Consider the following 13,366-nt stretch of genomic DNA (forward strand, 5'->3'; position numbering starts at 1 on the left):
ATGCCTAAATAACAACATCATAATGCCACTTTGTACAAAGCCTGAATTCATAATCAAACTGCGACTGTACAACAAAGGTTCAGTACGCCTGGCGCTAGTACGCTGCAACTGTCATGTTGTTTTGGAAACGGTGAAAAAAGTAATCTTGGGAGAGCAGGCAGTAGTTGTTGTGATATGTGATGGTACATGTACATTATTTATCCGTATGGGATGAGTTTGAAAACTGACAGTGAAGGTCTCTAACTGTCTCACCAACCACTCAGAGCATTGGTTGGTCTTGAAAGAAGAAGAGCTCCATTAGTTTAAGAAATGATTACACTGACATTTACTGCAGCATGCTGGAGCTGGCTGGCTGATCAGTACACTGTGGGACTTCCTGTTCTACAGCTGGTAAAATGAATGTTTATTGGATCAGCCATGGTGGGTAATGATAGCACGCCATTGTCACTGCTCTCAGTGTCAGCTGTTGTCCCCTGAGCCCAAAAGACTCTCATGAATTTACATAATAGAAAACAAAACCTGAACAAGTGGGGACTGAGTTTGCACCAATGAATAATTTAGCATGTTCTCAAATAAATCACCATATATGCTACAGTACGGCTCTTTTGAACATTATAATAGTTACTGGATTACAGTGGAGTTCTAGAAACTTTATCAGACTGCAGCTGTACAAACAGCTATAATGGAGATTTCTAATAAAAAATGTAAAAATTAAATAATGCCAGCCCTCTTTTGACAATAATACCAGCCAGCATTTACTGCTAGAGAATGCAACACTCAGAAAAATGGCTTCATAAGGTCTATATCTCAATTAAGCTGCTTTCTAAGCAGCTTAAAGCAACATTGTGTACAATTTTTAACATAAGAATAACAGATTCAAAATCACATTTAACGGTACAGTGTCTTGTAATAGGCTGACTGGTGTCTCTGTCTCAGCCACTCTGCCCCCCATCACTTGTTTCTGCTGATCAAATTCTGTCCTCTCCACAACTCTGTGTTTTCTTCTAGATTCTGGAGGAACTGAAGCTCCGGGCTCCGACTGTCCCCTCCAGAGCTCGCCGGCTCCAGCAGCTGTCAGCTGATTAACACTAACAGAGTCGCTCTTTAATCCCAAGCACAGGTGTTCATCTGTCACTCCGGTCTTTTAGTCATATTAAGCACACAGAAAACCATAATATTTGTCCAAAATATGCATTAAAAGTTCTCAAAAAGGCATCAACACCAAAAAGCCAAGCAGACAGCTCGTGGCTACCTGTCCCTCAAAGAGGCCACGCCCCTAATTATGTGCAACTTTAAGCCTTAATATATTTAAACAAGTGAGTTATATAAAAATTCACCACTGTACACTTGTCATGAAGAGGAAAATTAGGTATAGAGACCAAAACCATTTTTTGTACCAGGCTGTAAACATGTTTATTTCTGCTGTAAAGTTGGACATTTTAACATTTGAACATGGGCTCTTATGGGGACTGACTCATTTTTGTGGCCATTTGAGGAACAGCAGTCTTTGGTACGTCTCTACTGGCTTCAATTATGAGATTGACGCTTGTTACAGACCTAGGATTTGTATTTACGACAGTGGTGTTGCACTGGGGGCGCCAAATCGCACAAATGCCTATTTCTACATAATGTTGCTTTTATTTTCAATTTGTCATGGATGTTAAATCATTTAGATAATGAATTAATTACAGCTACCTGTATAAACATAACACTGACGTACTGTGACCTTTTAAATTTCATATGACCAGTGTTGCTTGGTTACACATCCAGCAAACACAGAGCAACATTTTCATTATTTGCAGTCATGTTTGTGCCCCCCTGATAAGTCCATTATTCACTTTCCCTTATCTCTATTTTTGTTTTTCATGTTCCACTGCCTTCACTGTTTTCTCTGCCGTTTGGTGCTGAGTAGTTTGTGCAAATTGGTTTTATCAGAGCTTTTTTGCTGAAAACAGCTGCCTCCTACAGCTGGAAATGACACTAATGGGAGCAGTGAGAGTGACCCGAAACAGATTCTCCAGTGCGTGTAAAACCAGGGGTATATCCCACTGTGTTGCCTGGGAGCGCATGACAGGTCGTTGCCGTCTCCGTTTGAGAAGCTCTTAACCAGCAGATGTGAAAAGATAGATCTCTCCTTTGACTTTATGACGGACGAAATGGCTGCAGCATATGTTTTACCCCTATAGAGCCAAATCTCATCCACTGGAGTTAAATCCACCCCTGAGACAGAGGACAAGAAGTGAGATCTGGGGTCTATTCTCGACTGACACCCATCCTCCATCAAAGTTTCTTGAAGTACATTCAGCTGTTTTTGTTTAATCCTGCTGACAAACCAACCAACCAACCAACAAGCAGACACAGGTGAAAACATTACCGACTTGGCAGAGGAAAAAACGTGAGAAAATGTCAAACTTTTGCCAGAGAACGCAAAAGTTTTTGTTTCCCATCCACCTGGGAAGTTGTTGGGAAGCATCTGCCAAAAAAGACTTTTGTGTATTTGCATAAAGAAGTTTGGAATTCATGAAGCAGTGATAGCTGTAGAAGTACCACGCTTTCCTATTGCATTGACCACAGACTTAAAGGTCATTGTCTGATATTTAGGGTCAGTAGATCGTTTTGGCAAGAAAGCACAAATAAATTACAAGGTTCAATGACTTTTTTTTTTGTCATTTCTAAGGTAACTACACATGGTAACATGGTAATGACTTGTGAAAATTCATAATTGTACATTGCATATTGCATGTTTTGTGTCTGTAACGTTTTTGAAGTTAAATTCCTCTTCCCTTGCAGAAACAACCATTTGCAGATGCAACTTGTCATGCCAGGACACGGGTCATTACATCTACCTGTATTGTTCTAAAACTATCATGCGCGAAGACAATTGGACTTTATGTGAGCGGATGCCAAAAACGTGTTATATAGTACCACCCTCATGTGAAACAAGCTCATTGGTACTGCCCTCATCAGGGTCACCTTCAGCTGAAATCGCCCATCTTTACCAACCTCGTCATTGCTCCTCCCTCCCTGTGCTTCCCAAGAGAGTTCAGTGCTTCCTTCAACACATATGTTGCCAAAAACTCAGGCATTTACAATCAGTACGCTTGGTGCTCAACAAAGTCAAGTGGATGGACAGTGTTTCCCAGATGTGGAGTTAAATATTAAGACCAATTGACTCCCAGCTGTTAAAAGGGGTAATCAGAAAAATCCAATAAAGTCTGAATAGATGAAGCTACAGGAGCTCGATAGGACTGTTTCGAGCCAAGTCAATCCCAACCACTATGAAAAGACATGCAAAGCTATGGCAGACTAATCGTCTATATAACACAGAGCCTTGTACTCACCACGGACAGTTGATAACTATTTTTCTTTTTATTGCACTAGTAGTCAAGGCCAAGAGGCACTTTTCACATTTGAAAGTGTTTTTATTTTTATATACGTTTATTGATTTGACATTATACAATACACTAGAAATGTAAAACGCTTTTTATTGTTGTTAATAAGCAAAATAAAGAGAATTTTGGAAAATTACTTTACTTTTGTAGCTTTTTTGTCTCTTGCGTTCTGAACTGAACTAAAACCGTGATCATACAAAAACAACTGTATCATTTTATCTTTGATCATTGTGAAATTAATCCAGTCCTTGACACCCAGCTCAGATCATATTCCTTGTCATGCGTTCCAAGTGTCCAGTATCAGGAAACTTGGCAAATCCTGCAACACTGAGACGTGCGACTCTCATATGGACTTTGTTAACCGGCTACGGGATGAGATGAAGAGCAGGCTGCTATAAGACAACTGCATCAGTCCGTTAGGAGTGCCTGTAGTGAGTGGAGAATTTCAACATGATTGAAATGATTAAATGAAAGACAAATTACATTGTACTACTCTCTTTTGTAGTTTGTGTCCCCATGGAGTTATGTGTAGTGGCAAGAAAGCACAAATAAATTACAAGGTTCAATGACTTTTTTTTTTGTCATTTCTAAGGTAACTACAGATGGTAACATGGTAATGACTTGTGAAAATTCATAATTGTACATTGCATATTGCATGTTTTGTGTCTGTAACGTTTTTGAAGTTAAATTCCTCTTCCCTTGCAGAAACAACCATTTGCAGATGCAACTTGTCATGCCAGGACACGGGTCATTACATCTACCTGTATTGTTCTAAAACTATCATGCGCGAAGACAATTGGACTTTATGTGAGCGGATGCCAAAAACGTGTTATATAGTACCACCCTCATGTGAAACAAGCTCATTGGTACTGCCCTCATCAGGGTCACCTTCAGCTGAAATCGCCCATCTTTACCAACCTCGTCATTGCTCCTCCCTCCCTGTGCTTCCCAAGAGAGTTCAGTGCTTCCTTCAACACATATGTTGCCAAAAACTCAGGCATTTACAATCAGTACGCTTGGTGCTCAACAAAGTCAAGTGGATGGACAGTGTTTCCCAGATGTGGAGTTTTAAATATTAAGACCAATTGACTCCCAGCTGTTAAAAGGGGTAATCAGAAAAATCCAATAAAGTGTGAATAGATGAAGCTACAGGAGCTCGATAGGACTGTTTCGAGCCAAGTCAATCCCAACCGCTATGAAAAGACATGCAAAGCTATGGCAGACTAATCGTCTATAACACAGAGCCTTGTACTCACCACGGACAGTTGATAACTATTTTTCTTTTTATTGCACTAGTAGTCAAGGCCAAGAGGCACTTTTCACATTTGAAAGTGTTTTTATTTTTATATACGTTTATTGATTTGACATTATACAATACACTAGAAATGTAAAACGCTTTTTATTGTTGTTAATAAGCAAAATAAAGAGAATTTTGGAAAATTACTTTACTTTTGTAGCTTTTTTGTCTCTTGCGTTCTGAACTGAACTAAAACCGTGATCATACAAAAACAACTGTATCGTTTTATCTTTGATCATTGTGAAATTAATCCAGTCCTTGACACCCAGCTCAGATCATATTCCTTGTCATGCGTTCCAAGTGTCCAGTATCAGGAAACTTGGCAAATCCTGCAACACTGAGACGTGCGACTCTCATATGGACTTTGTTAACCGGCTACGGGATGAGATGAAGAGCAGGCTGCTATAAGACAACTGCATCAGTCCGTTAGGAGTGCCTGTAGTGAGTGGAGAATTTCAACATGATTGAAATGATTAAATGAAAGACAAATTACATTGTACTACTTTCTTTTGTAGTTTGTGTCCCCATGGAGTTGTGTGTAGTGCAGAGTTCAACCTCAGAGATCATAGGCCTGGAGATGCTTTGCAGACACTAGAGAGCCACATATTCAGTGCAAGTAGTCAGCTCAATTTATTTTTCTGTCAATAGCTGGAAGAGACCCACTGATAGGTGATTGGATCTGTATTTCCTCGAGTCAGTCAAGCTCAAGTTAATCTTTCAATAAATTCTGCTCTCACTAATTAAATTCTGCAGCAACTATTACATTCTCAGACTCTTTGGCTTCAGAGCTTAAGCGATGCTTAGACATGCACCCATGCTCACAGAATGACTGCTAAAGCCTCCTTGTGAATCTGCACCAAAAAGGGGAGGACCAGGGGAACAAAAACAGAGGAAACATTTCTGAATTTGTCCCTTCATTCGGATTAATGGGGTCCATTCTGGGCTGAGACCCATCCTCCATCCAAGTTTTGTGGAAATGCATTTAATAATTTTCATGTAGTCCTGCTGACAAACCAACCAACAACCGGACACTACCTACTTAGCAGGGGTGAAAAGTTTTGTGGGAGAATGCCAAAGTTTTATCTTTTTTCCCCACCGGTCTACTTTTTTTCTCCCCCCATGTCTCCATAATGTTAAGAAACCAGCCTTTTCAGCTGAGGTAGCAGTCAGTGTTGCTGCACACTTTGAAACTTAACAGGCTGTACACACAGGATGCGTGTGCAGCGCTGCTGCGTGGCGTTCATGTTAACAGGTTAGACCTTTCACACTGGATGCCTGAGACGCGCTTCTCACTTGTGTGTCAAGAGAGGCTGCTGTGTCTCGGCCATAATCAACCTGAAAACGACCTGCAGACAGTCATATGGACGGCATACCAGTGTTTCATTATAGTTTTAATGTCTGTATGTGTAGAATACGTCACAGACATGAAGAGAATAGAACAGGTGAGAGGCAGTTTCTTTCCTGTGCACTCTCTTTCTTTCACTTCCTCTCCCTCGCTCCCTCTCTTCCTCCCTCCGGCTTTCTAGCTCTTTCAGCAGGGTAAGGAAAATCACTTCATCATATTTATCGATAATTATCAAAGTCAAACTCCATGTAAACAGGTAGGGCAGGCAGGAGCCGCAGCTGCCACGCAGCCTATGACATTTACACCTTGTGTTCTTGAGCCTTTCCTGTTTGGTCCCTGACACACATTAAAAGAAAACATGCAAGGCCAAAAGACATTAGAGCTGCATCCCACATTTTAAGGCAAGCACTGAATTACTGAAGCACGCATTATTTATGACAGAATCACATTCATCAATATTGGAAAAGAAAGCACAGCGGCACAATCATTCCAGGATGAGGTGGAAAGACAGACAGGATAAGCTAAGCTAACCAGACTTGGTCATAAGGCTATTACTCTACCTAGCCAGATTAAATCAAATTTAGCCAAACCTGCAACAGGAGATCAGACATTGTTGAGTCCACGTTTTTATAGAGATCTGTCTCCATCACAACATCCAATAATCAAACACTGTTGTCATGGATTAGATCAGAGAATGAAAATAAAAACTGTACATACATTTAACTGGCCAATGGATGTGGAATTAGGCTTAAAAACGAGACAATTATTTATGTAGCTCGCAATATAAACATAGCACATAAAGTAAGGAAATTTGTGTTTGGTAGATTATTTCTTTGTTGTAACAATGCTTCTTGGCAATAAATCCTGCTTAAAAAGCCTGTTAAAAGCCATAAAGCCTGTTTATTTCCCTTTTTAATGGTGCCACATTTGTATGAATCGTGCATTTGTGGGATGAGCAGCAGAGCTGAGTATGTGGGTTGCGCCCATGAAAAATTTGCCAAATCTTCTCTGCCAAACAGCTTATTCTGCTATTGACTCTTGTTTGGTGTTGTTTGGTGGATTGGATGATTGAAGTCTCTAGAAACAAGACATATTGGCAATTTAACAATTTATTAATTTAACAAACAGGAGCCTCTGTAGCGTGTAACCATACACAGCCACAACAGCCTGGCACCTCCTCCTCATGCTGGTCACCAGCCTGGTCACACACTGCTGTGGGATGGCATCCCATTCTTCAACCAGCATTTGTCGCAAGTCATCCAACGTGGTTGTGTTAGTCACTCTTGCATGAACAGCACGCCCAAGCTGATCCCACAAGTGTTCAACTGGGTTGAGGTCAGGACTGCTGGCAGGCCATCTCATCCTCTCCACTCCCAAATTCTGGAGGTAGTCTCCGAGAAACCCTGCTCTGTGTGTGACCAGGCTGGTGACCAGCATGAGGAGGAGGGGCCAGGCTGTTGTGGCTGTGTATGGTTCTTCCACACGCTACTGAGGCTCCTGTTTGTTAAATTAATAAATTGTTAAATTGCCAACATGTCTTGTTTCTTCAGACTTCCATCATCCAATCCACCAAACAACACCAAACAAGAGTCAATAGCAGAATATGCTGTTTGGCAGAGAAGATTTGGCACATTTTTAATGGGCGCAACCCACATACTCAGCTCTGCTGCTCATCCCACAAATGCATTTTTCTTACAAATGTAGCACCATTTAAAAGGGAAATAAACAAGCTTTCCAACAGTATAAGATGTATTGCCAAGAAGCATTGTTACAACAAAGAAATAATCTACCAAACACAAATTTCCTTACTTTTTGTGCTATAATTATGTCCAGGTTTAACCTGTGCTTGTCCTTGACCATCATAATAAAAGTTTGTCCTGGCTCATTTCATCTTAAATCATTGGTGTCTGACATTTTTGCCATATTCATATTGAAATGTAACTTTTTGGCTTACATACTTAAATTATTTAAAAGTACAGGTGTTTCTGCTTAAACGTTACTCTTTAAGCGTGTCAGGGGGTCCTAGTGTTTAACAAATCTTCTGAATCTGAAATTTAAGGCCTAAAATAGTATAATTTTGGAGTTTTGCAGATCTTAGTTTTCACATCTGGTTTAGAGGTAAAATTTTCTTCCAGTCTGCTTTGCTAAACTGAGTTTGAATTCATGCCCCGTAACAACAACTTTGTGTCCTTTTTTTCTGTCCTTTTTGGAAACTGAGTTTGAATTCATGCCCCGTAACAACAACTTTGTGTCCTTTTTTTCTGGCCTTTTTGGTTAGTTACATTTAGAAATATTTCAAACACGATCTTGTCAGCTTGACTAAGCGTCAGTGTGAAGCAGCATTTAATCTGTGTTTGAACCCAAACATTTCAGCAGCTGGTTAACATCCCAGGTGGGGAACAGGGATGTATTATATTCCCAGCATGTAGGTGTCAATATAAAGCCAGTATCAGCCATCTGGTGATTTATGTTTCGTCTGCAAGAAGGAGTGTTTCTGATTCTTCTGGAGTTCTTGTCGACCATCCAGCCCAAGAAACAAGTGCCAGCTGTGGACAACAATTGTGGTAATCCAGGCTGTCCGCCGCCCCCAAAAAAATCATCACTTTTCATCTCAAACAGTTGTGACTACATGTTCGTGCTGTACAAATAGTGTCATTTGCAACCTGGGACAGACCATCAGGAGCACCTGGGAAAATCCCATTGGGCTGATCGCTCCGTGGGCTGCTGCCCAATCACTGCCACGCACTCTCAATGATAATAATCTGAGGCTGATGCATGGTTAAATCAATGAATTTTATTTAATGACAAAATTGCCCCCTCTGAATGTTTCAGTCAGTCAGTGATGGGTCATGTATTTTGATGCTTTACATTAAATCTCTCTAATGTAACAGATTCATTCACAAGTTCAAATAAAGACAACTTTGCTTCATTACCTGATCACTAGCGGTGCTTTGTAGGCTAACATTAGCATCCTGTGCTCCTACCCTGCCAGTCTGTACTGATATTAGAGGAGGGGTACCAAGTGCAGCAACTTCACTGCTGGACTTGAGTTAAATTCCTTACGTCACATCAAAGGGAGTGATTGCAACATTGAAATACATCAAAGTTGGAAACAACAAAAAACAATGTAATGTTAGCTAGCTAGTTAATCAGGTACAGAGACAACATCAAACTGGTAGCTATTGTTTTATGCTTTCTATAAAGAAAAGGACCATAATACATTGCAACAACAGACAGATCTCATAGCTGTGTCCTGATTTTAGAGGCTAAAGGCTCACCCACGAAAATAGAAACGTCCGTTTAAGTGATATAACTGTCACTTCCCACATACATTCATGCATCCTTAAGACTTCTTCCTCTTGTCCTATTGGCTACGTTCCTACACCACCCCCCACGACTACTGGAAGTACTGCTCCGTTGGTCCGTATCCATAAGCATCCAGAAAACATGAATGTATGGACAGAAGGCTCCGTCTGTATCTGTATGCTTATATAACATTGAGCATAAATGAGCCTTTAATGGTAGGGGCCTGTCGGATTTAACATGTTAATCCGATGTGTGGGCAAATAAATAATTTTGAACCAACTGGGAGGAGACCCTGGGGCAGACCAAGAACCTTCTGGAGGGATTATATATCTCATCTGGCCTGGGAATGCCTCGGGATCCCCCAAGAGAAGCTGGACAGTGTTGCTGGGGAGAGGGACGTCCAGAATACCCTTCTTACCCCCAAATTCTACCAGATCAGTGTTTGGCCCGTCTCCTGTCTGCCACGGCAGCGGAGCTGATAAGTGTCACTCTAGCCTATGTGTGTACTTCCACTGGCTCTGCTGCATTGCGTATCTACTCCGTTGCAGCTCCAGCAGTCCGGACCCTTCAGCAGCAGATACACAAGTCTTTTATTTTTGCTGCGCGCCGTGCTGCACTCAAAATGCAGCCGGTGGATGTTGACGGACAAGGGAGCACTAAGCAAAAAAAACAGCAGAGCAGAAAAGAAATGATTATTATTCAGTTCGAAGACCATAGACTGTAAGCAGTCTGGATCTTGAGTGTATCTGATGCTGTGTTTGTTATTTTGAAAAAGCTCATAACCCTGCCTATAATATGTATGTCCTGCAAACAAATATATCATTTAAATATACTAAATATAATTGAAACCTCACATTCCTTAAAAACAGACATAAACAGTGATCGTGTCTTTACATGCCTCAGTGTCTCAGCTGGTATCTACAAACCACAGATGTACTGGAGCTTCTGATGATCAGTAGAACAGCTTATCTGTTCTATTGACACTGTTACTGTATGTGCTGCATTCAGATACAACATGCCTGGGTATCCTGGTATCCTAATTGTTTCATAGACTAACACATCTTTTAATGCGATAATAGTACAAGCTATGTAGTGCCTCATGCAACATTAATAGGGAGTTTGGGGTTAAATTTGGCTATCAATAAAAATGAATGATTATCAGGGACAATTATTAATTATGATAAATAATAAGATCCAATTTTCATTAGATCACCTCGGGGCACCACCCTTGAAGAAGGGAACAGATAGCCAATTCACCAAATCAGTCTCATAAAAAAGTACTAAACTTAACAACTCTTGTACAATATTAAATAGACAGCATAAAGGTTCAAAAGTCTTTTATTTCAAAATGAAAACACACAATCTAACTAACACGTACTATATACAGGTGTGTGTGTGTGTGTGTGTGTGTGCGCGAGCGCACGTGTATGTGTGTGTCTGGAAGAACAGAAGCAAAATGGTGGCTAGGATATAAAGTACCAGCAGCATGGACAAAGTTAGACTAATCAAAAAGGGACTACAAGATGGCTGATCGAAGGGTTGGACTCAGGTCCAAGATGGTGGATCACCACTTGTTTCTTTGATAGGAGAGAAGAAAGTAACAATGGTGGTGCTCAAATCATGTGCTCACTGATATCACATGTGGGTGTGATATGCTCCAGGCTGAAGGAGTGTGTGTGTGTGTGTGTGTGTGTGTGTGTGTGTGTGTGTGTGTGTGTGTGTGTGTGTGTGTGTGTGACGTGATGCCACGTTAGAGAAGATGGTTAGTTGCATGCAAAGACCCTGAATCTGTGTGAAGCATAATTCAACTAACGTCAAAATTAGCCGTGTAGCAAAGCAAACTAATAATAACCTTAACAGTTCAACGTTACTATTCTTTGAAGAAAAGGTGCTGGTGGTTCCTTGGCTGATGACCCAAGCAGGAGGAGGTTGTAATTCCAATGTTGAACAATGCTGTTCTTGCTTCATGTTCCTTGGATTGTGTAGTTTGGCTGGTAAGCTTTGCGTTGCAGCTGCTGGCGCTAATCAAGCTGGAATACTAGCAGGACCATGCGTCACTGCTGTGAGGAGAAGTTCTTTGGGCCGGCAGCCCCATAGGGAACGAGGTGGAGAAGAGAGAGAACAAAGGAAGGAGCTGGAGTTTTGACTATCTGGTCAGAGGGGGGTCTGTCACCCTGACCAATAGTAGCTCAAAGCTGAATTTGCACCTAGGTGTGAAGAATGGGGAATTCTGGGAACTAAGTTCGTTCAGAGTCCATTTTGAAATCAATAATGAACGACTTCATCAGTGGATTCCAACACTTACGAAAGACATAAAACCAAGAAAATGCAAAGATCCAAGTAAAATAAAAACACATGAACATCCTTTCCTCATGTGAAGTATTTCTGTGTTTGATTTTGACGGATAGAAACCATTCCACTGTGTAGACCAGGCTGCGGCCACGTGTTTTTATGTTATTTCCTCCCCCCTCAGCATTTTACAGAGTTCAGACAGGCAGACCCAGGTCACCATTTAGTTTTAATCAAGCGAACACATGCTCAGTTTGAAACCCGGCCACATGTGTGAGCTGTGATATATGACAGATTGGACAATTCAGTTTACCAAGACATATTCACATACAGAGATAATGGTGTAGAGCCAGTTGAACTCTACACTCATATGTTCCATGAAATAATTATCTGTTTAAAAAAAAACGCCTTCACATCTCCAACACATCTGTTCTTGCTTAGTTTATGTTTTATGGAGTGTTGAGTTTGGATTGTACATGGAAGTCCCATGTTGACCTGGGGTGTACCGTATGGGTGAACTGAAGGGATATTTTTTGCTACCCTACCTTTCTCCTCTCTTGGGAATGCAGTTTATATTAGACCACCACTTTAGTCCAGACTGAAATATTTTGATAGTTACTGGACGGATTGTCATAAAATGTGGTGTAGCCATTCATGATCCCCAGCAGATGAATCCTGCTGACTTTGGTGATCCCCTGACTTTTACCCCGGTTGAGGCTGACATTTGTGGTTTCAAAGTGAAATATCCTTTTTTGGATCGACTTCCACGCACAAAATCAATATGTTCGCATTGTCACTGAGAGCACGTGAGCATGCTGATGAACATTTCTCTTAAAGCAACTCTGTGCCGAAGTGCAGCCTCACAGAGCCAATATTGTGGTTTGATTGTTGTTGGACTACAGTGTCACCTCAGTGTACTGTTCATCATATTTTCCTTTGGTTTTTATGCTATTTTCCTCTGTAGACATTCAAGTTTTTTTCTACCTCTGTCTGTCTTCTTCCCCTTTATACTGAAGTGCAGACATCTTAGACTGATCCAGACTTTACTTGGGGTCACAAATGTTTGGAGTGTGGTTACCAGTGGTTTATAGGGACAAACCACAACATTGGATGGGCGACAGTGAATAGAAAACACAACCAAAGAAAGTGACTCATTCTCAACAGCCGTATTGGTGTTCAAATCTTAAATGAGGGGAAAATATCAGCAGGACAAGACGTACTGACATTGGAAACTATTCAGCTACTCAGTATTCCCCAGGAGGTCTCATTAGTGCGGCCACACACTTTTTTGATGGGTGTCACCCTGATCTTGACCGAACACACTTCCGACAAACAGGTCACATTGTACACAGCCTCCATATGCTCTACAGTGCTCCCTTTTTGCTGTGTGTACAGCTCGTAATTACTACTATGGATCGTTTTTAATTATTTATCATCTGGAGGTCGGAGCAGGTTTCATTTATCAAAGGGTCGCCCAGTATAGCCTTAATCTGAGCTACAAAGGAAATGCTGGAACCTAAAAGCTGTGAGCTGCGTAAGTCATGAAAACTCCCAGTTGCATCCACACATGGGCGCTGATTGTGTGGTTTTATTTATTTTTACATTCATTGCAATATGGAAGTCTGCATTTCATTTGATGTTGCATTTCAGCTAATTTGTCATTAGCTTTCTCATCTTTACTTCATACAGGGGTGAAAATCTGAACCTTCTGCAGGTGAGTCATTCTGATTCACAGCC

Source organism: Pagrus major, chromosome 9 (assembly GCF_040436345.1).
Source record: "Pagrus major chromosome 9, Pma_NU_1.0".
NCBI lineage: Eukaryota > Metazoa > Chordata > Actinopteri > Spariformes > Sparidae > Pagrus > Pagrus major.